Source organism: Oenanthe melanoleuca, chromosome 1, assembly GCF_029582105.1.
Source record: "Oenanthe melanoleuca isolate GR-GAL-2019-014 chromosome 1, OMel1.0, whole genome shotgun sequence".
Classification (NCBI taxonomy): domain Eukaryota; kingdom Metazoa; phylum Chordata; class Aves; order Passeriformes; family Muscicapidae; genus Oenanthe; species Oenanthe melanoleuca.
Window position 1 is genome coordinate 42,358,333 of NC_079333.1, and position 23,276 is coordinate 42,381,608.

Sequence of the window (23,276 nt, forward strand, 5' to 3'; positions counted from 1 at the left end):
AAGGGTTGTTTTTAAATTAATCAAAACTTAATCATAGTAAATAGTATAAATTCCTATGCAAGTAAGCAAGTGCTCTACATACACAAAATACACTTCTCAGTGGGTGACATATAGGAAGAGCAACTAATTTAGACAGTGCCAGAATCTACAGGTCTCTAAGCAGTAACATCCTTCCTAGTTGTTGTAGAACATTTATGCAGTAATGTTATGATAAAGATACAATGGTTCCCCAAGTGCTACAAATTCTCTTAAAGATTCTGTTACCATACATTCTCTACTATTAAAAACCTCTAACATTATTTACAAGAAATATAATGAAGACAAAAAAAAAAAAAAAAAAAGAAAAAGAAAGTCCTTTAACAATTTTAAAGCATTAAAACTGTATTTCCTGGCTATAAAATACTTTGTTTCTCTCAGCAAAGGAATGATAGTAATTTTTCCCAAATGAAAAGAAATGCAAGTACACCAACAGTGTGCTTAAAACAACAGAGCTTTTTTTCTTTTTAAGCAGAAAGCTATAAATTATGTCTACATGGTAATGAAAGTATTCACTATTGTATTCTGTTCAAAAAAAGTTTTTATGCCTTGAAAAATATGTTTGCAATGTTATTGGTAGGTATCATCCCACCTCCTTTTCAATTCCATCTAATTCAGAAAGAGCAAGCAGCTAGTCACCTTCCTGCAAGCACTTACAGTAATGACATCCACAAATCAGACTACTGCTGGTTTGCAAGGAGCATCAAAGACTGCATTGCCTTCAAAAATAGTATTAACTGGAATTACACTCAGACTAAGAAAAATGTGTATGACATGCTAGTCAGAATAATCTGAGATTTCAGTATTATAACTCCACAGCTGTAACAGATGAATAAAATCATCAGAAATGATTAAAAGAAAAATAAAAAGAGAAAAACATAACACTTGAGAGCAATACAGTTATCAAAAACAAGCTTTTATATAACTGATCTTTCATAAAGAAAAATAAAAAAGTATTTTTATATAAAAAATACAAAATAAGTTAATTTTCCTTGCTTCTTGGCAATAAAAATACAGTAAATATTAGAAACATTTGCTCAGCAATTTAAGGTGCACTAGTTCTTTATTTTTTACTTCTTAAACTGTAGAGATGTGTGTGAAAAGAGAGACTTAAAAAAACAAAGGATGAAAACAATTTTAAAAGCATAAATGTTATTGGCTGGTGAAGAAAACAAATGTTAAGACTAAAGATTGCAGAAAGAGAGATCTAATGCATAGTTCAGATATGGAACAAAACTGTGTTTAACAGAAAATCAGCCTAAAAACATTAAAACACCATCTTCAAGTTCCATTCATTATTATATAACTAATCCAGCCCAACTCTAGAGGTGTAACACTATGCCTAACATAGAGACAATTACATTCCAACTTATTTTTTTTAATTACAGAAGATACTCTCGAGAACTGGACAGTATCAGTCGTGTCCCAAATGCAGGCTCACTACCTGACGTGCAGTGCCAATTTACACACTGAGCCAAGGCATTTCCATTTCTTTACTCAGATCTGCACAGAGCAGATCATTGAGTGGGAACCCACCAAAGGCTGGCACCCTGATCATCCAAACTTTACACCTTTCATACTTTTCAGCAAACAAAGAAATCATGGTTTATTGGCTATGGGTTCCATGGCTCTCTCCTTGATCAACATGCTACCTTCTAAGGTTCAATGATTCTCTCGCTTTTCCTGCCAATCATGCCACATGCTCAGCCATTCCCCTCCGGAGTCATGGGCTTAGGGAGTCAGTGGGCACCGAATTGTGGTCACAGTCACCCCCTGCCAGAATCACCTTTTCTCCACTTGGAGCTGATTCAGCACAGTTGCTGAGTTGGCTTTGTTTGTTTCTTCCTTAACTTGGGAGTTCTGCCAAATGTCCTTGTGGCTCCTGAATTCTGCCTTCCCTGTGCCCTCTATCAATGGAACATCCTTCTTCCCAAACTTTGCTAACTTTCCCCTGGGTCTGAGATGGTTGAAGAGTGTCAAGCCCTAAATCGTAACAAGGAAATTCGACTGACAAGTCATTTATCTTTCTAACACCTGGACATCAGCAGTAAGACTACTGTTCTAAGATACTGTTAAATACATTCTTGAACATTATGAATACACTCTTCCTTTATTCCTCTCCCCTGCTTTTAACCACAAAAGCTTCCTGGGAGGAAAACAGAATTGGCTTTTGATAAACTCTGGCTTTTGACAGAAATTCAACAGCATGTTTCCCTTTCAGAGAAGGGACTGCCTCTTCTCCCTTCTTTCCCTAATGAACGCCTTGGAAAAATATAAGAGAATAACAGAAACCAAAACAAGCTTGGCTCTAATATGTGCTAACAGTTAGCAGGATTCTGAGCTGTAGTAATCCCTGTGCTCACCTCTGGCAGCAGAGGCTCAACGCTTGAGAAACTGAAGGCAGATTGAAGCCCTAGAGTTACACTCAGTTAATTAACAATGCAAAAGCTAAATTAGATTCTCATCCACCATTTTGTAAGCGTGCCAACTCAACAGTACCAAAAGGAACAGAAAGTAGTACAGCTACTTTCCTGTGCCTTTAGTTACACAGCACTGAAAAGAAGGGGTATGGTAAGATGACTGACTGATAAGGGAGTCCAGTCTCCAGGAGAGCAATGAAGTACATGGCACAGGACCAAGATCAAATAATTCCTTTCTGAGGTCTAAGAGACAACACGTCTAGCAATTTCTTCAATGACTGCCATACCTTCATACATTTTATCATACAAATTCATTCATAAACATGTCCCAGATTTTTGCTTTGGGATTTACTCATACATTTTGTTATAATCCTATCAACAAACCATAAATTATTTATTTGAAAACTTACTTTAAAACCTTAAGGTAACTTTTAAAATCAGAAACATGACTACAGAGTTTTACAGATTAATCCTATGTCATCAAACCACAATTGAGAGACACATTTCCAAGAGAAAGTTATCAGCAAAAAGCAAGAATCCTTTTAGGTAAAACTCAATAAAAATGAAGTCTCACTGTTAGTTCCACAGATTCCACAGGCCTGAGAAATTATCACAGTATATGAGCAATAGGGAAAAAAAAAAAAATCTATGCAAAACAAACAGTACCCCATGTATTTTTGTTGAAGTGTTTGCTCGTAATATCTTCTACTAAATTTTAAAAAATTTTATGATTTCTTAAAAAAAAATTAGCCAAATATAAATTTATAGCCAACTATGCTGAACTTATTTCCAATATTTTCATTTTATATATAATACAAAAAATAGCCTGTGTTAGCCTGACTATGCTTTCATACTTAAAACCTTGTGCAATTTTGAAACAGTACATTCACACAAATACATTGTAACTATTATACATACATACATATATATATATATATGTATTTGTGTATATATATATATATATACAAATAAAGAAGTTCACAGGTCTTAAAACTGCAAATATTGACATCAAATAAGCACTGAATAAAAATCAAAAATCACCCTATCTTTCCCAATTATTGGCAGCAGCTAACATTAAAAACAAAAACATGAGGGAAACATTGGGCCAAAACAAACCAAAAATTGCAGCCAGGCAAAATATTGAGTATCTCCACTGTTATTACTGGAGTGTCTGCTCACTTTTGCTACTAATGCCAGTTCAGATACATTTATATTTAGCAGATGCAAAATTTTTAACTTTGAAGCAACTAATTACTTATACTTACTTTTATCTTAACACTCATAGGAAATGGCACTGCAAATACTGAAAAAAATCAAACCAACAGCAAATAAGACCCCAGTCAACTGGGATTGGGAATGATATTCCTTTTGATTCCTGCATTCTGAAACCAGCTTGTGACCTACTAGGCATAAAGGCTCATCACTTCAGCATTTAAAATCCTAAAGGAAGGACTCTTCCAAGTCAGGATTAACAGGATGGTGACTTTGCAGACTTTCAACTGCTACAACACTCAGGACCTTCAGGATTGTATGCAGTAATCTGGACTCTGGACCAAAACAACAAAAGTATCAGCACGCTCCACATCCCAAACAGATAAAGTCACCCAGAACATCAAGAGCCCTCTTGAAATTAAAAGCCCTGATTTCAATTCGTTTCACTACAAGGCAGTTGAGATTTTTAAATCAGTGTCATCCATGTTTCTAGTTATGCCATTGAAAGCAACAAATAAAGCAATTGTTGAGAGATGACAATGAAAGCTTTCTTCAGAAAATTATGGTGCATAAAATGCCTAATGCCAAAATTCTGTCAAATAATTTATGCAGCAGCTGTTTTCAAAAGAAACATTCATACGCACAGCCATGGGTCTGAGGTCAGGTGAGGATGGGATAACAGGCAGAAGGCTCCAGCAGGATGCTTGGCTGATAGAGAAGCAACACTCAAAAGTAGGATCCCTAAATGACATCTTTGGGCCTTCTCTCAGAAGCATCCCTCCAGCAGCATTACTCCTAAGCTTGAGCAAGAAGTTCACCATTATTTCCCTAAATATGGATAGATGTCAGGGACCACACAGCTTTACCTACAGCAATGTAACCAACCTGTTTATTAACAGAAACTTATTCAAAATTAATATACTTTTCTTTTCGAAGTCTTATTCTATTCCATTTTCTTGGTACCTAAAGGTTTTAGATTTTTGTGGGGGAAGCAATAGGCAACTCGCAGGCCATTGGACCTGATTGACTGGTCTCAGATTTCTACAAAATTGTCTCTCTACTCCAAAGCAGTCTGTGAATGTCTGCAGGGCAATCATCTTTCACACTAACAGCTCCCTAATGACACACTTGCTGCAATCCAATAAAGAAGTTCATTTGCCACAGACTTTACTTCTGCATACATCTTCTTCAGACGGACAGAGCAGCCGCCTACACAGTTGTCTGCAATATAAGCAAACCAGGGCAGGAACTAAAACAAGCCATTTATCTCACAGAAGGGAAAAAAAAAAGTGAGGGGGGGAAACTCCACCAAAACGAAATTGTATATCTAATATGCAAAAACTGAGATTTGACCAGTGCTAGACATCACATGCAGAGTTTTACACGCCAACGTTTGTTTTTTTTATGTACTGTATCTTTCCCTTCTTAAAACCACCATTTCCCCCAACCCTCCCTTCTCTGAAACATCCAAAATAGGCTGGCTGTCTCTGAAAAATAACTGCAATAGAACTAGTACAACTTTTGTATTCAATGTATCTATAGGAAAATACATTTTGAAGAGTGAAGTACCTCTTCTAAACGGGACTTCCTGTGAACTTCAGAAGTAAAATGAAATCCTGGCAGTTGCCAACACAGTATTCAATTAAAAGCAACTTCATACTAGTCATTTGTGCACTACTTGCAGTTTTGCCAGATAATAAACTGGTTTTAGACATGCTACACGATTAACATACACTTAATATTTACTGATTTAGTAACCTTAACTTCAAGTACCCACAAATGCACTACAGGAAATAATTCATAGCTTCTGAAGAGTCTAACAATTATAGAATGGCCAATCTTACCATGTACATTGGATGCACCATCAAAAATGGAAATTATGAATACAAATTGATAGAAGTAGTGTTGCTTCCAAGAGCAATAATCCTTTCTCTAATCATGCAGTTACCAAAGAAATAGGACATGTACCCAGAATTTGGGGTATATCACATCTAAAAGTCAAGTATTCTATTTTCTGAATGATGCTGTTAAGTCTCTTACAACTAGTTCCATAAAATAAAGAAACCTATGAACTAGCCACTCATCATTCTCCATATAACCTAGCTAGAGCTGTTAAATTGCAATGTTCTCACGTAAAGATTATTAACTGCCTTTTTGGGCAGTCATATTTCTTTTTCTTTGTACTACATGACTTGAAGGTTTCAAGGATTCAATGATTAATAAATACCTAAAGCAGAAAGGAAAAAAAAATTTTTAAATCCAAAGTACAACTAAGTATTAGCATATTGGTAAAGTTAGCCAACAAATGCAGTTCTTCAGTATTGAAAGGAAGGAGTTTACCAAGGCTCCTTCAGCTCTGGAGTAACCTTGCTGAGCATGCGAGACACACTGGCAGGTGCTTTAATGGATCAGTATCTTTCTACAATCAGTTCTTTCTCCAGAAGACTGTATAAAGTTTTGTTTACATTTACAAACTTGAAAATCCTCCCTTTCCTCTACTCCCGCAGCCTTCTAACGCAATAGAAAGCGATAGGAAGGCTTTGATGTATTTAACACATCCAACAGAAAGACGTAATGACTTCAACAACTTTCCTCTTCACCTCTGCCAACAGAGGCACCCTTCTCAAAAAGCAGAGTGAGGCTGCTGAAGAAGAAAGGCTGTTCACCCATCCTGGCAAAGGCTAAAGGGACTTTGCCAGGAACTGCCTTCTCACGTCATAACATCTACATGTCTAACCCTCCTGGTTTTGCAGCTCGTAGGTGGATCTAAATCCTCACTCTCTTTATGGCTTTACCCAATTTTCTGTGAAACAACCTTTTTCTGGCAGTACTATTACCCTCAAGCCCTGCAATGCTCTCTGCTGCAATGGAAGAAACAGTATGGGCAGAACTCCTTTTGTCATCTCTACACACACTTTTACACCTTTTCTTTGAGTCAGCACTCAATGAAAACTCTCTGGACAGCTACAGACATGTCACACCATGTCATTTTTTCATGCATTTTTCTAAAGCTGTTTCGCTTTTGCTCTCCAATTTCCCAACCTAATAGAACAACTGTGTCACTTCAGAACAAAGCTTGGAATCACGCCACTGCCTTGCAATTGCCATTTGCTGGGAGGCTGCTTATCTGGGAACATTGCACTGACCCGCAGTTTATTTTTCTCACAGTCCCTCTTATGCTAAATCAATAGATCAACAGAGACAAGTTTATAATCCAATAAACAGTTACTACTTGCCCCATCTTTATTGATTAAAAAACAACTTCACAGTAGCCATAATGTTACTGTACACCGACTCCAGATCTTCCCTGGAGCACACGTTGCCCAGCAGCGCTGTGCCAACGCACGGAGAGCTGACAGCAACAACCGCATTCCCACAATCTTCTCCATGTGCCAGGGGCTCTGCAGGCACACGCATCCCCAAAAACACTCCCCTGGCACAGACACGGCCACAGGCACCTCCGATGGAAACTAACCAGAGGGACACGCAGGGATACACCTGAAGCCTGACACGAACCCAGACACAGAGCCAGAACTACGTAAAACTCAGAAATGCCACTCCCGCAACTCAGTCTAAAATAAACAGGAATATTTTTAAAAGCTAGTACCAGAAAGAGGAACACGAAATACTTGTCTAGGGTGTTACACAGACTGGAAAAGACAGCTTAATAGCACCTTACAACTAAAGTGATTAGCTGTGTTGGCATGGAGTCCAAGGAGTTGGGGTTTTTTCGTGTTCAGATTTAGAAACTGACAAAAGACAAGCAAATTCCACAAAGTTGAAACTAAAGCCCCTTATCTGCGCTAAACTTTAAGCGACGAGGTTAATTACAAATGCCCACGACTTGTACAAAACATTAATCCATTCAAAAAAACAATGCACAAAGGCTCATTCAGGGCCGCTGCGCCCATTACGTCGCTCAATACTTAAGGACTCTTAAAAACGCGCATTTGTCGAAAACAATAGACAGCAACAGATGCTCCACAGCACTTGTTTATGAAGTAATTCCTTATTATTCTCCCACACCGCCGCACTCAGCTGGCCCGACCCGACTGCCACATGTCTGCTACGGTGTAACCTCCCGAGCCGCGCCGCTCGGGGACATGAATAATGCAGCGGAGGCTGCGCGGGCACGCCGGGGGCGCGCTCCCGGGGCTCCCCGACGGAGCGGGCCGAGCCGGGGGCGGCCAGCCGGCTCCCGCTCCCGCTCCCGGCCGGAGGCGGTGCCCCGCACACGAGCCGCGCTCCCGCCGCCGCAACAAGTCTCCCGGTGCCGTGCCCGCCGTCCGGGCGGGCTCACGCCTCGGGCTGCCGCCCCCGCGCTGCCCTCCCCCGGCAGCCACCCGCGCCTCAGCGCCCCCGTCTCACCTGGGACTCCGCTCCCTCCGCGGCGCCGAGCGGAGGGGGGGGACGAGCCCCCGGGGCAGGGTGCTTGGGGCGCGGCGCTCTCCGCTCCTGCGGGGCGGTGTGTCCCCCCCCGCCGCCCCCACGCAGCGGGGCAGGAGGCGCTGCGGGGCCGCCCCGCGCTGCTCGCCGGGGACGCGGCGCGGAGCGCGGCGGGCGCTGTGACAGCTCCGCAATATGGCGGCCGCCGCCGCCGTTCGGATTTTCCCCCCTATCAGATGTGGCTCCTGCGCGCGCACTGCGCACGCGCGGCGCGGGCGGGCGGGCATGCGCGGCGCGCGGCGCGAAGCCGCTGCCCGGAGGGGCGCGGGGGTGGCGGCCGCGAGGGGCTCCCGTGAGGGGCGGGGAAGGCTCGGGCACCGCGAGGGGGGCGCGGCTCCTGGCGGGGGAGGGGGACGGAGCTCCGTGAGGGGGCGGCGGCGAGCGCTCGCCTTCTGAGGCGGGGGCCCCTCCGTACGGAGTTCCGCGCCCCTCTGCCCGCCGCGGTGGCGCTCGGGGGCCCCGCGCAGCCCGCCCGAGCGCAGCCGTGCCCGCGTTACGGGAGCCTGTGGCAACTGCGCCGGCGGCAGCGCTGCCCTCCGGGAACCCCCTGCTCGCTTGAGCGAGGAGGGCATGAGGAGAAGCAGCTCTCCGGTTAGCGCGGGCGGGCGGGGAAGGAAAACCTCCAAAAAGGCTTGAGCCAGGGAGGGGGAGTTGGCGGCGTGATGATTTTTGTTGTTTTTTGGTGGTTTTTTTCCCGTCCGAAGCCCCGCCAGGCACGGTGCCGCCTTTTTGGCAGGCGTGTGCTCCGGGGCGCGGTGGGAGGCCGGGTGTCTGGCCAGATAGAGCGGCTCGGAGCTGGCCGCGCCAGCAGCCCCGGCGTGAGCGGTGAGCCAGGGGCTGGGAAGGGTCGAGCTGGGATGGCTCCTGAGAACAGGGATGCCTTCAGGGAAAGAGCGTGGAATGCAGCCCGAGTGGAGAGCGCTGATCCTCTTTCTCCGCTCCGTTCTCTTTTCATCGCTCAGTCGCGTGAAACAGTCACGCTGATGGATGGGTTCACACTTCTTATTTATTTATTTATTTAGTCCCAATGGGAATGTAGACCAAAATAGCATTAAGGAGAATCCTTCTGAAGGACAGAAAGGTTGAGGCAATCCCAGCCCCCACCGTGCTTTCTCAGTTTATTTTTGTTTGCAAGGAAGTGAAGGTGCTGCCTGAGCTCGGTGGCAGCCCAACAGCAAAGCTCGGTGCAAAGGGATCCACTCGAGCTACCGACTCTGAGTCATGCAGCTGCTATTAATACACCGCGCCCTCTGGATGTCTGATAAAGAGAGGTGGGGGGAAGAGCTGTGAGGAATTTTCAATTGAAAGCTGCTTCAAAAAGAATTTAAAAAAAAAACATTCTAGGGTGAATTGAAGATGGAGAGAAGGGGAAGAGGAGGAAAGCAGCCTGGTGAACAAGGAATAGTCTCCCAGAGAATTTGTGGGAGCCTCACTGATTAAATATTTTTAAATTTTTTTGACAAATTTTAAAGAACATTCTGATAAGGTAAATGACCACATAATACAAACTGTTATAAAATTAAATTGCGTTATTGATAGAATCTAGGACATAATTACTTTTTCTGGAGACATTTAGTTTAATTTGTGATATTGTTATGCATTTTGTTGTATATTTCAAACAGGCATTTATCTTAAGAGTCATTATCACAGAATCTGAATATCTCGGTCTATTTAAAGGGATATTCAATTTCCTCACACTGGCTAAAATTTCATTTCCAGCTTTGTGCCATTTTGCTTCAAGGAAAAAGTGACGGTGGCTAATTCCTTCTAGTCTCTGTTGTTCTTCATTGTGAAGAACATCCTTGTGTGAAACAGTATTTTGCAGTACATTAAACTTCTAAGGCATCTTGCCGTGTCTGCAGATACACAGTTTCACGGACCACTCACCATTAGTGTACATTGTACTGGTCCCTGTTCAGATGACCTTTACCTGCAGGTCAGAGCAAGGGAAATGAAACAAACAAAATGCAGAAAAAGAAGCCTTGTTTCATGCAGTCAAATAAATAAATTGACTATGATTCACTGCAATGCACAGATAAAATGTGTTTACTTTAGTTGACCAAAGTAAAGGCTTGCTTTCTTCTCAAATAGTCCTTTCTGAACTGGCTCAAATATAGGATTATCACACTAGGGCTCGGTTTCATTACTGGTGTTGATAGCATTTGAAAGCCAGTTCCTTTCAGTTTGTGCATTATCACTGCAGGATATGCTTTATCTCTTATCCTGTTACATGAAGAATATTATTGCTCAGAACTGTCAAGGTAAATAATAGTCTTATCTTCCTTGTCAACAGTATAATGTGGTATTCTTCTCACCTTGCTGCCTTAACAAGGTGTAAAATTGCAGTTTGTCTGATAAAACAGGGCAGTAAAAACAGAAGTGTAGTTAGAGATCATATTCTTTGTACCCATGAAACTGAAACTACAGAAAGAACTACAGGCAATAAAGAGAACTTTCAGATACGCCTATCAACTTAAATTACTCAGTTCTTTAAGAGGTAGGTTATAAAGATAAAGCTAATGATAAGAATGCCATAATTGCAAGACATAAAAGTTTATCTTTCAGCAGTAATGCCAAAACCCAGCTCTTCATTAAAAAACAGATTTTAAACTTCTATTGCCTGATCTGAGAAATCAATCCTAGAATCCTTTTAGAAAGTAAAGATTTTTGGGCCAAGGTTTCTCTTCTACAGTGCACCTGCAAAAGCATAAAGCGTCAGTCAGTGAATATCCAGTTGTGTTTTAGAATCTACTTTTATTAAAGCCAATTGTACAGTTCAAGGGACATTTAGTAGACAAGGCATTTTGGAAAGGAGACATAATAAAAAAACACCTTGAGAAATTCCTGATTTTCTTTTTTTTAATTTTCAGATGGTATGCAAAAACACCTTGACATTACCTAATTCAATTAATATTTATGCCATCAGCCTGGATAGAAGTGTAGTGCTGCCCATACCATGCCCCTAACGTGAAGGGTTCTACGTGGACTCAGCCTACATGCCTGGAAGGCAGCCATTCTGGGAATAATTATACATATGACTCAACACGAATACTCAGCTATTAATATGTTTACAGAAGCAGACCTGACATTGTCTAAAATTATTGCAGGGTAATTTTACTCTTGCTAATTGCATGGTCTAAAACCAAATTGCTTCTTCTTTTGTTAGTTTTTGAATAACAATAAAAGGATATATTACCTCAAAGGACACTAATAGTAATTATTTTCCAGAAAAGTATGTTAGATTGCCCTTTAAAGCCTTTGCTAGAAACAAATGGAATTTGAAGTATTCTGTGGTCATCAGATGAATCCAGTTCACAGATATTTTAAATATTTGGTGAAATTACAATAAATGTCTAAAGTAATAGTTTTTATGTCTCTTGTTAAATTTGTCTGTCATTTAAAATTAAATATATCTAATTCCAAAAATTATTTTTCATGCATGATATTAACATACCAGATTTCAATAAAAATAAAAGAGTTCCAGTAGCAACACTGAGAATTCCAAGTTGCCTTCATCACACGCATATGTACAGTCTTAGCTTTGATCAAGTTCAAAAGGCAAAATATGGTATGATCCCGGGGAATTTGTGTTTTTCCTCTCTGAAATACCATAGATGTGTGAAGCTTATTTAGGTGTCATCTAGGGCCAAGATTCTGCATTTGGGCAGCACCTCCAGAACCCTCAGCTCCAGTGAAGTCCAGGAGTTCATGTCCAGGATAACCTCTGCACGAGTGTTGTAATGAGAGAAGACAGACCAAGAGTGCAAAAAGTTAAATGGAAGGGGATCCTCCCTCTTCAGAGACACACAGTGAACAGAAAGGATAAACCAGCAGCTGAAAGCCTGGACGGAACACCTGAACAGCAGTGGGCAGGGTAATGTGCTACTGAGCTGCTCAGTTGGCAGCTGCTCCCCTGTCAGGCCGTGCTTCCCCCCACTGATTTAAAAACCCGCTGAGGAGACAGCCTCTAACATGGACTGTGGAGCCTGGCCGGTCAGCACACACCCTTCCCAGTGAAAATCCAAAGGGTCGTTTGCAAAAGCTTTGTCCTGCAGCCCAATCAGTTCCTGCCACCGTGAGATTTAAGAACACTGTTTCTCTTGCTGAGAGTGCCCCCCAGAAGCCTAAGACCTGGGTGAGTAAGAAGCCCAAAGGCTTCATCACTGATGGTCTGTCACACATGGTGACTTCTTCCAGTGACAGGTTTTTGGCTTTTTCCTGATATTTAGTCTCTGGTACCACAGCAACGACACCATAGTGGTGTCCACCTATCTCAGAGTCAAATCTTAATACCTTTTCTCTCAAGGCAGGGAGTAGCAAAATCACTTGTAGAGGATTGTGATTATTTCAGTGCCAAATATGGATCTCCACAATTCATTCTAAATGAATCAGTATTTGTATCTTTTGGTAACAATTTGTTCATTTAGTTTTTGTGCACAGTGTGTATCATGCAGCACTTACATTCCATCTATTATTTCAGTCACCTTCATAATGTTATAATTTTTTTTTTTTTTGCAACTCGGTAATTGCACAAGAGACAGGTTAGCAAATAAAGCTGCTTGCAGTTAAGGTTGGAGCAAGCTGTCTGATTTCTTGTATGTCACTGCTCTTGTGTTGTGTGACCCAAGCACGCCTTCACTGATACATAAGGTTGGCATCTAACAGCTGACACTTAGCTGCAGTTCCTGCTTGTGTCCACTTAATATTTTTATCTCATTCATAGTTATAATTATTATGACAAGTACAAGTTGTTCTGCAGTGACAGCACTGTTTTTTTAGTGGCAGCGTTTATTTAGTTAGAATGTGGCAGTAGCTGCATCATGTTCATAGCATGATAACCATATTCACTTCAGTAAAATAATGTTATAACAAAATAAAATAGTATATAAGGTACTGAGCAGTTAGAGGCACCAATCCAAACTTTGATGAAGAATGTATTTCTGCAGGCAAAAAAAAAAAAAAAAAAAAAAAAAAAAAAAAAAAAAAAAAAAAAAAAATTAATATGACTACTAGGGAATTGGATGCAAGTGTTTGAAAACTTGAAAAATGTAAATACCTGTTAGAGCCAAAGCAAATGCTTTTGGGTATTGTGTTGTTGTTGGACTTGTGTTTTGTAGGTTTTTTTTGTTTGTTTCTCCTAAGGTGGATGTACACTGTTCTGAGAGACAGCCATACACTTTGTGAATAAATAAAATCATAATAAAATGTAGAGCTTTTTATTATGAATCCATCACTGGACTATTTGTAGGACTTGGTCCCTTCTAATTTTACTGCATTTTCTTGCTTTTTTATTGATAAGCAGAAATAAGCAAAACCATAGAAGGAGTGTTACAACTTTTCAGGCAAAATATATATTCTCAGCATTTTGTCATCTCCTAGTTATAAAAAAATATAGATGTCAAAACTTCAAAATAGAAGTATGTATTTCTTCACAAATCCAACCTTTTTTAAATACAGGAATTTTCTGGAATACTTATATGTGTTGAGGGGGGAGGTGAGGGGAAGAGTGAAAATTGAAATAGGTTTGTGTTTTTCTGGATATGGGACATTTTTGATGGCATGCCAATAGCATCACAAAAAATGAAAAAATGCCTGAAGGAAACACTCCATTGCCTCTTTAAAGGAGATGTTCCACAACAGTCTCCTCAATCAATTTTTGCCAAAGTTGTTTTCAGCTAAACCTTAATCATGAAACTGCTTTAAAAAATAGCAAAAAAACGCAAAAAAAAGTCTCAGCATTAACATTATGTAAAGAGTAGCAAGAGACTGAATACAATTCCTCTCTTTAAATGTTCTTTGCCTCCATTGAAATCACAGACTTATTTCAGAGTTAATCTGCCAGTACTGAGTCCAAGGTTTTAAGTCCACAGTCATTCTAAACTTCTGAAGGAGTTTAGGAACAAGAAGGCTGAGCTGATATTAGCAAAAGCATGTGTCATTAAAACCAGCTACACAGCTATTTCTGAAGCAGATATCCCCATAGATTTATTTTTTCCATCTCACAAGCATAAAAAGTGAGGATTGTATCAAGGCACTTCTTTTGCTGAACCAGAATACTACAAAGCTTTATCATCAGCACACCTACAAAGATGTAATTTGCAGGCATGAAGGTAATTTAGCCTTAAGAAGGCACAAGCTTTTGCAGCAGCAATGTTGCAATTGAAACTTATCAGATCAAATCACCCTTTACTGAAGTTCATCAAAGAGAAACAAGGCAGGGAAAAGAGAAAGGTAAGATAATGTTAGGGTGCTAAGATCTTCAATGTGCTCTGTCTCCCAGTATATCTTTAAAGGCTGCTGCTTTTTCATTTCACTGTGTATGAAGAAGGTCTGAAAGATTTATTAAGAGTCTTTATTTGCCCTAGAAAAAAAAAAACTAAAAGATGCAGTCTTTGACTACCTTTAAGGATACTTCAAAGGCAGTTGAAGAACCAGGTGGGCTACAATATAAATACCAAAAAACATGACATATGATTAAACTGAAATGGGAAATTAGTCCCCTTAAGAATTTAAATTCTGTTAATGGTTTTCTGTTACCTGATGAACAGAGATTGAAAATGTGGTACACAAGGGCAGATTTGATACTGCAGGTTTCGTTACATTTTTTCCATCTGAAAATTCAAAATTTTGTTACATCCCAAACTTGAATTCTGGGAATAGGTTGAACATCTGTCTGCTGCCTGCATCTCTATATCCCACTATTCATCTTCTGAGTTTAATTAGATGAGATGGAGCAAAGATGTCTGGTTTGCTCACTTTTTGTTTCTTTTAAAGCAAAATATGTTCCTTGCACCCACTTAACAGATCAAGACGAGAATTACTCTCGTCGCCCTGCTGATTGCTCATCATCTTCTACACATGGTGTTTCTTCTACATGGAGCCAGCCAAAATCATTGAGGCTTTGCATGAAAATAAAGGTTTAGTACCTTGAAGATCTGCTCTTTCTTGTTTCTTTACATAATTTCCTATTATTTAAGTATAGTTGAGATTTTTCTTCCCTTCATTGCTTCAGTGGTGCCTGCAAATTTCATTTCTGTTGTCAATCTACACAAAAATGGGGAAATTTGCTCAGTGATTGTGTAGAGGCAGCACAATGTCAAGTTTGCACAAGGTAGAGAACATAAAAAACTAGTAGTGCACATTATATGTTAAAAATGCTGTTTCCAGAAAAAGACAGAACTATCAATGTAGACAGTACAGTACTTGGTTATGATCAAGAAAATGTTTAAGATTAATATATGTATAAATGATACAATCTCAGCTGAAATGTATACAACTCTGGTTGTTGCAGTCTAGAAGGCTACAGGATTAGGAGACATTTGGATACAGAATTGGCATGGAAAAAAGGCCTGTAACTGAATTAGAACATTTTGCCTAAGAAACTGAATAAATAAGAAGAGATTCAAATATGCAGGCCTGAGGCTTAGGAGAGGACAAAACAAACGAAAAAAAAACCCTTGAAAAAACAAAGCCAACCCTTCTCTGAGCACTGTAGAGGAATGGAAAACTAAGAGGGGGTGAGTGTTCCATTTGCATCCTGTGGATAAAAAAGGAGATGAGCAGAAAGGAACAGTCTTGAAACCTTCTTTTGGAAGGATGTGCTTTGTTGTGTTTCCATTAACAATTCAGACACTGTAAAAAACCTGATATAAATTTGGAATTGTGATGTAATTGCAGTAATGTGTGAAAAGCCTGGGCAAATGTGCTCAGGGCTAGCAGTCATCTGAATCTAAAACCTCCCTTTAAGCCTGGGGTTGCAGCAGCTCCTAGAAGGGAAGATTCTGTAAAAAACAATATTCCTGGGGCAACAAGGATTATTTGTGTCTTTATGTGTTATCTCCTATGAAAAAGCAAAAAACCACTAACAAGTGACTAACAGAAAGCAACAGCCATCAGGATGGTGAGTAGGAAAGGACAGCAGAAGACTGGGATCAACCAACCCAAATTACATGGTGTTGCTTCAACACACAATAGCCTGGATTGAGGCTGGTGGTCCATACACCAGATTTGAGGTATAGTGCCAATGAACAAAGCATTACCTAAGGGAGTCAGTAGCTGTCACCTGCCCTAAGAAATCAGGGGATCACTCTAAGTTATGACTTGTCTTTTAGGGAAAGTGTAATTGCTATCCCATTTCCCTTTACTTTCCTCCTTTCTAAGTTCTATTTTATTAGGCGGTTGGTGAATAGGAAATACAGTATGTTAAAGTCAGTTTTTAGTAAATATTCCCTTATAGATTCTTCTTCAAGGTGTAGCAAACCGATTGCAAACACAAAAATAGCATAGAGAACATAGTTTGAGTGCTTTCATTTTCTCAGTCCTGTAGTACAAGAGGAGGCAGGCTGTGTAGCTGACAACTTTGAGTGTTGTCTTTTCATCAAATAACAAAATAGACTGTGAAACTCGCTGCTCCAGGATGTTAGGAAAGTCAAAACAACACAGCAGGAGCCTAAGAGGGAGAACAATATTCTCTTGTCCTGGATTATTGTATTTTTGGGTATTCTTGTTATTTACATAAGAGGTACTAAAAGAAAAAAGCAGCTTGAAACACAAAGTTTAAACAAGTTAGTAGCTAGGATGAAGTCTCCATCACCCCAATTCTGTCGAAAATATGCTTGAGTTTGCTTTGGTTTTGCATCTTCTCAAAAGCACTGGGAATCAACAACAGTTGCAGATACACAGCTGGGCTAAATGAACATAATGCTGTATGGCAAGTTATATGCTTCAATGAGCTCAACATTTTCTTAGAAATAAAACTAGGCTTAGCCCACAGAGAGAGCATTTGAGTGATCAAACTATACATGCCTCAAGGAAAACCAGAGGAATGAATCTCTGAGGTTTAATTCTGTAAAGCAAAGTTTCAAAGAGACTGCTGAAGAGCAAGTAATTGCTCCAAACTCTCTTTTTCTGAAAGGTCATTTATTAGTTCCCTTTAGAAGCATATACCCTTTAGGGGAATGTAAGAAATACATGTTACACAACTGTTCAGAAAATCCTTCATCGCTGTAGGAAGTCAGTTCTTTTAGGCTACTTAGGCTTTTGGGAAATTCATTTATGCAGAGATCCATTTCAGATGTTACTATACAACTATTGGGGCTTGGAAAACCCTATTCACAAATGCAACAGACCATGAAAATGATGAGATGGATTTCTTTTTATAACTCTTCTAATAAATTTAAACTTTTAAGTTAAACTGCAACAACCAACTGTTAAGATCCTCGAAAGTGCTACCATTCTCTGTGGAAGGGTTTGTTGTGGCTCCACTCAATATCCTTTTTAGTTGACTGTATTTGCAAAGGCTCATTTTGATATTCGTTCTCCCACATACCCAAAATCTGATGGCAGTAGTCCTGCTTTACAACTGAATGGAAGATGAGAGTCTGGCTCTCACTGTAACCTGCTTATCTTTCAATTAGCAGCATAGTCACAATATTACTGTGCCAATGGTAGCAGAGCAGAACACAAAATTTTTGCTTACGTGTCTTTTTCATTAGTAGCTGTGTGATAAAACTTAAACACCACATCCTGCAAAATATAGCAAGGAAGGCTGTTTTGTTAAGGTGGTTTTACAAGCAAAATCAAGATATGCCTGCAGTCTGCATAAGGACTTTTAATCCAGATATTGTGAGTAAAACCAGCAGCAGTACTGTCACATGCACATGTGGGCACATTCTCTGCCCACTCCACTTCTGATGAAAGGCTGCTGAAATTTCTTCATCAGAAGTAAAGCCTTCAGAGCAATCAAAGCTTTAGAGACAGTTCAGGCCTTCTTCAAAATGTTAGTATAATGAGATGCCATTTGCTTTGCATTACATTTTCAAAATCCCTGGAAGAGATTTTTAATTGCCAACGCTTTCTTTCATCAGTTTAAGATATTCAATGTGCTCATTTGCATCTTAATATATTCAGATATATCAGTTACAGAAATATTTGTGTAGTACCTAATGTTATCTATTACTTAAAAGCTCACTACATTCCATTGCAGTGGGATAAAATACAGAGTAAAGTTAGTCTCAAAAGAACTATAAGTCTTATTAGTAGTACTGATCATTTTAGTCAAAGAACTGCTCATATGCATTTTGGTTTGCAGAAATGGTGATATAAATTTTTCCAGATTCAGTGAAATCTAAACCACTGGACTGGTATTTTTCCTACAAAATAGGCAAAGCCAGAAAGAAATCTGTGGAGAAAAAAGAATAATTCAGCAAATCAAGGGAAGATTAATTAAAATATACTGTTTATCCTGCATTTAGCTGTGACTGTTATATGTCTTTACACAGGATGTCAGAGCTATAGAAAAAATCTGGGAAAAGAACAGAGGATTTTCCCTACATTCTTTTCCTTGTGAAGTGGAGGCAGATAAACTTAAGACATTGATCCTGCAGGGAAGGATGTGGGTAATTCTGGTTCCATATTTGGTCTGGGTGCCTGTATCTCAGCTGCCTTTTGAGGGATGCTCAAAAGATGAGAGAGAGCCTCAGAGAAGCTCAGAAGCTGGTTCTCAGTGAGTACAGCTCAGCCTTGGCCACCTCTCTGCATGAGCAGAGAGACAGGATGCCCAAGGGCTGCCTGTGAGCATTTCTGCAGGTGTCACATGGGCTGACATCTCCACCAGGGACAGGTGCATCTTGATGCAGGTTGTGTTTCAGAGTGGTGCTGGAGGCTGAGTGCTGTTCTAATTGCTAAACTCTGTTTACTTCTACAAAAATATGATACTCTCAGATAAAAGCATAGAATTCTGTGGCCCTGTGTTTGAATTGAAGTATTTTAGCTTCAGTACAATTTGAGTGTTTGTAGTAAAACAGATGTAAAAATGCAAGTATTTTTCCTGTAGCTGTTGTGTGAGAACCTGCTCTTTCATGCAGTGAGACTGGTCTTTTTAATGCAGCTGTTCAAATGTTCACATGCCAGGAACTTCCATCTTCCACAGCTCTAAACTATTAACCTAGAATAGGTAGATACAAAAGGAAACAAATTCAGTCCAATTAATTGGATGTCCCAGCTGGAAAATGGTAGAGAAACAAGAAGGCCTGCAAGGACTGCAATAACGGGGGCCAGGAAACAGCCCACACACTCCTACCATCCCTCAGTAAACAAACAGTAATTTCTGGAAAAGCATTTGCATCTACATTATATAATGGCATAGTTCAAATTTCTCCTTAGCAAGACAGCAGTCTACAAACAAAAGCTGGCAAGTGCAAAAAACACCCGTCCTGAAATCTCAAGTGCAACTCAGTGAGACCAAGATGTTACAAGGAAACTTTGACAGACATTTGCTTTTAAGGTTACTAAAAAAAGTATCACAGTTTATACTCAGCGGGTATAAAAGCTGGAGCTAGATGTTAATTTACTTGTCTTGTCCTTGCGCAGGCCTCGCATCGGGACTGTAAGCCGAGCTCAGAGCTGGTGCAGCGCAGCAGGACTCTGCTCACTTCACAGCTGTGCCTGTTTAAATCACAGAATCCGGCCTGCTGTAAGGCTGGAGATCTGGGTGGTCCTGTTACCCCTGTTTCCATGCGGAAAACAGAAGTGTAGAGAAGAGTGACAGGGCAGGGTGCTCCCTCAGCAGTCTGGAACCACAGCGTACCTCTATGGGTCGCTAACTCCAGCCTGGTGCCCGCTCTTTGGCCAGGAGCCCTCGGGGCAGCGCGGGAGAAACTGCTGCACGCTGTGTAATGCCAGCACAGCGCTCTGCCCTGAAATAAGAGCTGCCAGTGGAGCACATTGGCAGCATTGTTTTATTGCTGCTTTGCTGCTGAGGTTGCTGAACGGCCACGAAAGCGCCCGGTGCTGCTGCCGCACTGTTCCAGCAGACGGCTGCACGCTGCATCTCTGGAGAGCAGGAGCACTCATGTCAATGCTGAAGAACTGGAAATATCAGCAGAGCTCTCTCTATGCAGCTGGACTAGTGCCAGCTAAGCTTGCACAATTTAAAAGTCAAACAGGATTTCTACAGATTTCTAGTGTGTTGGCTGGGCTAAACCCACATAGAAGCTGGTCCCAGAGAAGCAGAGTGAGCCCTTGGCTCCTCACCCCAGCCCTGCTGGCCCACACCACCAGCTGGCTTTGAATCATTTTATTCATTTCCCGTGCTTAAAGGTTCTTGACTGCACGCAGGAATCTTGGATTACAAAGGGACATAGGCTACATCTCAACTGTTTTAAGTCCTGCCAAGAAAAAAGGGGACTTGGGTCAAGCCCAAGCTAGCCAAGCACAGAATTGTCAAACCAAGGCTTTCAATAAATCACTTTCCAGAAAGTCATGAGGCTGGCATTAAAAAACAAAACTCATGAGAACTTACTAATAGTTTGGGTTTCTCTTTATTTCTTTTCCACATTCTTATATTCAGGTTTCTCTTCAAGCCTGGGAAGAGAACTTGATTAGGTTTAGATTTTCAATTCCTAGCTAATTACCAGATTTTGAAATGACATAAAGAAGTATTTCACTACAGTATTTTAAAAATCACAAAATCTAGCAACTTTGAAAACACTACGATCATACTCCTGATGTGCTATACACACTTCTAGGATCAGAGAGAAGGACCCTGGTTTGTAATTCCAGTTACACTGTCAGAGGAGGAGCATAACTGATGAAGTTACTACAGCCTGTATTCCCATGAAGTCCCAAATGTGCAAGTACTTACTGGTAAGCTTCCAGCTGGTTTTGCAACCTCTTTTATATAGTTAAGATGTAACTATATGATCATTCACATCCATAAATGTTTGCAGCATCACATGGTGTGATTCTTGGGGCAGTCCTGTGGAGGGCAAGGATCAGTGATCCTTATGGGTCCCTTCTAAATCAGGGTATTCTATATGATTCAATAATTCTAACCTTGTCCTTCTCCACATGTACATTAGATACATAGAAGTATTTAATTTGGCCTCTCACACAAATGCTGGTCTATACTTTAAGAAGCTGAGCCCCAGTATTGCTTTATACACTGATCAGCATTTTTATTTTTGTCATATCGCTCATGACTTCCAATGTCTGTGAACAACAGCAACAAAGTTTATTTGAAATTATAGCCTTTGACCAGATAACTTTTTGACGTATGTGCATTTCATTCAGCCTCTTTCCGGCTCTCCACATTTCCTACCTCTGGCTGTAAAAATCTGATGAACACTTTTGCTCCTATTTGCTGCTGGTACATACCACATGTCCAGGACTGAATGAGACAGAGCCTGAGTTTGCTGTGCCTCCTGGTGGATACACAACCCCCTCACTCACTCACTCAGGGCACTCACTACCTCTGAGCATCACTCTTTCTCTAAGAATATTATACTAAAGCCTTTTTCATGTGTAACTGAGCTGCTTCCCCTTACAAACCAATAGACTGCCACAAAGAGGAAATTAATTCCTTAATAGAGGTTTGTACAAAGAGGTATTTTTCAAAGGTAGAAATAGAAAAGATCAGCATGCAGGACCTTATACATCACTCATTCACTTGCTACCAACACCACAGTAGGACTTGTAGGATCTAGAGCAAATGACATCATTCCTTGAAGGAGAGATTTTACTTACACTTTGTTGCACATGCTCTTACAAAACAACTATATGGACTTCTGGGAAGAGAGTGGAAATATGCTACTGAGAATTCATAACAGCATTATCCAGAGAAGAGAAGTGGATACCAGCAGACAAGAGGAGTGCATTTCAGGCTGTAATTCACTGCCAATGCCAACCTTGGGCAGTTGGAAATGCTTTTTTATTTAAATGGAGACTCTAATTACTATCCTGATCATGATTTGTGACATTGGTAGTAGTGAAAAAGATTGGCCTGGCCCAAATTTACTAGGGAAATTGTTATGGATTTTGTCCTGTCCTGTCCTCCAGTAAGAACAAATTCAACTTCAGGGTGTTATTATACATATGAAAATTAGGAAAGCATCAGACCAAAAGAAAAGTCTGTTTTATGTTAGACCAAAGGTCCCTCAAGCCCCATATTTTGTCTGCAGCAACTGTAAAAAAGAAACTGGGAAAGAAATTAAGAATGAAGCAAGCGTTGGTTTCCCAGAATAGCTTCCCATCTATCAACAATATGCAGGTGAAGGATTTTCGACTTGAGCTGGACATGTTGCTTTTGTGTTTCATAGTGGTTTTCCCTTCCATGATGTTGTTTTGTTGCATTTTGAACAAGTTTCAAGGTCCCCTTTTGATGGAGACAAATAACCACAATGGAAATGTAGCTCTAGTTCGGTGCTGACAAATTCTGCTTTGTCTTGAAAATTTCACATTATACTGTCCATGTACTTTTTCAGCTTATCATAGGAAGCAACTGTTGCTATGAAGTGTTATGCATAACATGAAGAATTTCAGAAATTCAAAAGAGTAAGAAGAGTTTTTGTATGGAAAAACTCATGCATCTTTCTATTGATACATGGAAAAGACTTAATAACTTGTGAGAAATTAGTTATAAAGTAGATATGCATTTATTCAGTGCTGAGGTGCATGGGGGATAGCTCTTCTTAAAGCATGCGCCCCAAAACTTCAAACTATTGCTCTTTATTCCCTAAAAGCCTAGGATTACACAGTATACCTAATACATATTCATGTCCTAGCCTTGCCTAATGTCATTTACCTTCACTTTATATTAAAATGAACCAAACCTCCTTTTGCATTTGCACCTCCCCAATGCTGGGGTTGTCGGGGGTCTCTGACCGAGGCTTCCAAACTCTTCATCACACTTGAACTTTTCAACTTTGTCTCTGGAGCATGTATCTTAGCCTCTTGGGCCTTGAGATTAGTTCTTGCTGGTTTAGGGTTTTGGATTTATCACTTGTCACTGGTAGCCTTGAACCCCTCACCCTGTTTGCAAGTTCTGGCTCCGTTTATTTTTCAAGCACAGTAAATGTCAGGCATACCTCATTGTCTTGGTTAGCTAATTTTGATAAACTATTCCTTAATCCTCAATTCCCCATCTCACTATTAAAAAGTTGCAAGATTTCCAGGCAACTAAATTTAAAATCCCCTACTCAGAGGTGCAAATTCTCACGCAGATTTCACAGTCCATTATGTATGTCAGAACCATGGCTTTGAAGCAATGGATTATTTAGAGTTTAGTAGAATTTCTTGTCAGAAATTCACCTTCCTGTCATAAGATAGACACAACTCCTCAGCTTTCCTCTGTGAGTGGGTAACAAACACCAGGATCTCTGGCTT

At 40.4% G+C, this 23,276-nt stretch overlaps 1 protein-coding gene across 1 annotated transcript in view; it reads right to left on the reverse strand.

Annotated features, from left to right (window-relative positions):
- The window catches only part of RDX (radixin), a 37,332-nt gene extending 29,043 nt beyond the window's left edge, over nucleotides 1-8,289 (reverse strand). Inside the window, exon 1 of the mRNA XM_056492600.1 lies at nucleotides 8,037-8,289. The gene's annotated coding sequence lies outside the window, so the exon portion shown is untranslated. The remainder of the gene's footprint in view (nucleotides 1-8,036) is intronic.
- Nucleotides 8,290-23,276: the final 14,987 nt, after the last annotated feature.